The sequence below is a fragment of the Arachis stenosperma genome, chromosome 3, assembly GCF_014773155.1.
Source record: "Arachis stenosperma cultivar V10309 chromosome 3, arast.V10309.gnm1.PFL2, whole genome shotgun sequence".
NCBI classification, from domain to species: domain Eukaryota; kingdom Viridiplantae; phylum Streptophyta; class Magnoliopsida; order Fabales; family Fabaceae; genus Arachis; species Arachis stenosperma.
This window is the reverse complement of record NC_080379.1, coordinates 100,879,388-100,883,188: the sequence shown is the minus strand read 5'-3', so window position 1 is coordinate 100,883,188 and position 3,801 is coordinate 100,879,388. Positions and strand designations below refer to the sequence as shown.

Genomic DNA, 3,801 nt, shown 5'->3' with positions numbered 1-3,801 from the left:
CATATTGCATTCTTCCCATCTTACTTTCTTTGTTTCTCTTCTTGGGTTCTTCTCTGTGTCACTTGGGAAACTATCAGTAGGTTTGGGAAACTATTGAGATAGATATCCCACTTGGGACTCCAGCCTCTTGATGGTGTCTCCCTGGTTTTTGATATTGGCTCGTACTTCGTCCTTGAACACTCTGTTGTCTTGGACTTCCTTACATATACCTTCAAGTAGAATCTCAATTCTGGAGAGTCTATCATCGATTGGTGATGGTGGGTTGAGAGTGGTCATGTTGGTTTTGATATGGATGTTGAGAAGGGTGATTAGGTGGGTGTTAATATGATCTCTGTGAGGGATATTGGTGAGTTGCATTGTTGTTGGGATTGTGGTTATGGCGTCTCTGGTCTTGGCCTTGGTCTTGTTGGTTTCCCCACCTAAAATTAGGGTGGTTTCTCCAACCAGAATTATAAGTTTTGGAGTATGGATCATGGGTCTGCCTAGGTGAGTTCCCAACATAGTTGGCTTGTTCCCAGTCACCTTCTTCTCCTGTATTCACTCCTTCTTGAGCTTGTAATGAAGTGATGACTACTGCAACTTGGTTCTCTTCTATCTTCTTGGTAAGATCAGCTAACTGCTTGGAAATCATCTTATTTTGAGCCAGCAGTGCATCCATGTGGTTTAGCTCCATCACTCCTCGAGTGTTGCTCCTTTCAGAAGCATAGAAGTAGTCATTCTCAGCTACAGACTCAATGACATCTATGGCTTCTTCAATGGTCTTCTTCTTGTTTAGAGAACCCCCTGATGAATGGTCTATGGCCTTCTTTGATTTGTAAGAAACACCTTCGTAGAAAATTTGCAGTTGAACCCATTCATTGAACATGTCTGGTGGGCACCTTCTTGTTAAGTCCTTAAACCTCTCCCAAGCCTCATAGAGAGTTTCACCATCTTGTTGCCTGAAGGTTTGTACCTCAGCTCTCAAGCTGTTGATTCTTTGAGGAGGGTAGAATCTTGCCAAAAATTTGTTCACCACTTCTTCCCAATTTGTTAAACTCTCCTTCGGGAAAGATTCCAGCCATTTAGATGCTTTGTCCCTAAGTGAAAAAGGGAACAAAAGTAGTCTATAGACATCCAGATGAACACCATTAGATTTCACAGTGTCACATATTCTTAGGAAGGTGGTTAGATGTTGATTAGGGTTTTCTTGGGCATTTCCTCCGAATGAACAGTTGTTCTGAACAAGGGTGATGAGCTGGGCTTTTAATTCAAAGTTATTGGCATGTATGGTTAGCTTTTGGATACTACTTCCACAATTTCCTGGGTTTGGATTGATGTAAGAGCCTAGAACTCTTCTCTCTTGCCTAGCATGATTCACAGGGACTTCTCTGGCATGGTTGTAAGCTTCTTCTTCACGGTTGTTTTCCAGGTTCTCCTTCATGTTTGTTTCAAAGTACTCCTCCTCTTCCTCAGTACCAACGACTCTTTTCCCTCTTGCTTCCCTCCTTAATCTAAGGAAGGTCCTCTGAGGTTCAGAATCAAAGGAAGTTGAAGCTCTGCTTATTCTCCCTATCATACAACTAACAGAGCACACATCAAGAAATAAAATAAAGAGATTATTCTTGTTAGAGTGGCTGTTAGTATGAGTGGTGCAATTTATCAAACAGTTAGTGGATTAGTGAGAAAAATTGTAAATAACAACAAAAGAAAAGAAAACGAAGAGGGGGGATGGGGGAGAGGAAGAAAATAACTGATATTGAAGGTAAATGACTACGTAAAATAAACAAGCAAAAGAAAATGCTCAATCTAGTGATCTTCCAACTTAATCATTGTTGATACAAAATTAATCCCCGATAACGACGCCATAAACTTGATGCACGAAAACTTGTCTCTCAACAAATTTCCCTTTGGCAAGTATACCGAATTGTCGTCAAGTAAAAACTCACAATAGAGTGAGGTCGAATCCCACAGGGATTGATTGGTCAAGCAACTTTAGTTGGAAAAATGTGCTAGTTGGGCTAAACAGAAATTGAGTTGAGAATTGCAAAAAATTAAATGGCGGGAAAGTAAATTGTAGAAAGTAAATTGCAGAATCTTAAATGGGGATTTGGGGAAATGAGCATAAAGATAAATGGTAGAAAGTAAAGAGAATGGGTAAGATCAGAAATGGGGGTTTCATTGGGCTTAGGAGATCTTGCATTTTCCGGATCAAGTTCATTCTCATCTCTTCCTCAATCAATGCATTCATTGATCTCCTTGGCAATCTTAGGTGATTGGATCCCAATTCCTTGGCAACCCAATCTCTCTAAGCTTAAACAATTGCCCAATTCCTTGATTTAATTGCTCATGGGAACAGATGAAATATGGTCACTGATTATACCACATGTATTTCCAAATCAAAATGTTGGGAGGATTATATGTCACTGTATCCGTCCAAACCCCAATTTGGTCCAACATGAGAAAGCATTTCTAGCATGATCTCCTCATCCCTTTTCCAAGGCTCAGAGGAGATCCAATTATGGAGAGTTTCTTTTCCAAGACAACTAACCAATTGAATTAAGATCGAAAGCTTTCTAGTAAATCAAGATAAAAGAAAGAGGAAGAAGAATGAAAACTATAATTGATCCATCAAATTACAACAGAGCTCCCTAAGGCCAATGAAAACCCCATTTCTGATCTTACCCATTCTCTTTACTTTCTGCCATTTATCTTTATGCTCATTTTTCCAAATCCCCGTTTAAGATTCTGTAATTTACTTTCCCGCCATTTAATTTTCTGTAATTCTCAACTCAATTTCTGTTTAGCTCAACTAGCACATTTTTCCAACTAAAGTTGCTTGACCAATCAATCCCTTTGGGATTCGACCTCACTCTATTGTGAGTTTTTACTTGACGACAATTCGGTATACTTGCCAAAGGGAAATTTGTTGAGAGACAAGTTTTCGTGCATCAGTTCATAATTGCAATTTTGAGTTTCTTGAAGTTTTGATTGATGAATTTAATGTTTCATGCTTTCGTTATGCTTGATTGCTTGTTTATATTTAGTTTTGTGAATAGTTGGTTATAGTTTTCTAATTTTCCTTACAATTTCACATGTTGTGGTTTTGTGCCCACCAAGTGTTTGTGGAAATGCCACTTGGTAATTTTGAGTAGAATTTCCCACCTTGGCTTGGGGTTTGAGTTACTCAGATACTAGAGTCATTATGTCCGACATTTAGTGATAATTCTTGTGTAGTTAGTTGACTCTTGTTTCCATTGACGCTAGCTTTTTATCAACTAGTTTGGTAAGTTAGCTAGGACTTATGGATTAAGGTCAATTATGCTTGCTTGACTTACTCCTCGATGTTTGGGGTTAACTAAGCAAGATGAACTCATCATAATTATCATAGTTGTGGTTATGACCATGATAAGATTCCTTGGATTCTCAATTCCCATGTCAATGCTCTTTATGCATTTCTAGCGTTTTCACTAAGTTTTGATCTTGTTCCCTTTTGCTTGCATTAATTCCAATTTTGATCATTTCTTAGTTCTTTTATTGCTTAGTTCTTTTAATCTTTCATTTCTTTGATCTCACAAAACCCCTTTGTTTCTAACAACCGAAAGCATATAACACTTCAATTGCATTCCCAGGGAGAACGACCCGAGGTTGAATTACTCTTGATCTTGGTTAGTTTAATTTGAATTAACATTTGATTGTGAGAATTCATTATTGGTTTGGACTATGCTACCAACAAATTGATTATTGTTGTGATTGATTCCAAACTAGACAAGAAATCTCTCTCACCACGCCACTCCAAAGTGGGAAAACATTCAATTCTTTCAC

The 3,801-nt window shown here is 38.3% G+C and overlaps 1 non-coding gene across 1 annotated transcript; it reads left to right on the top strand.

Moving 5' to 3' along the window:
• Window positions 1-860: 860 nt before the first annotated feature.
• On the top strand, window positions 861-967 carry LOC130972321 (small nucleolar RNA R71). The gene has a single exon (XR_009083508.1). It is a non-coding gene; the product is annotated as a small nucleolar RNA R71 (small nucleolar RNA).
• Window positions 968-3,801: the final 2,834 nt, after the last annotated feature.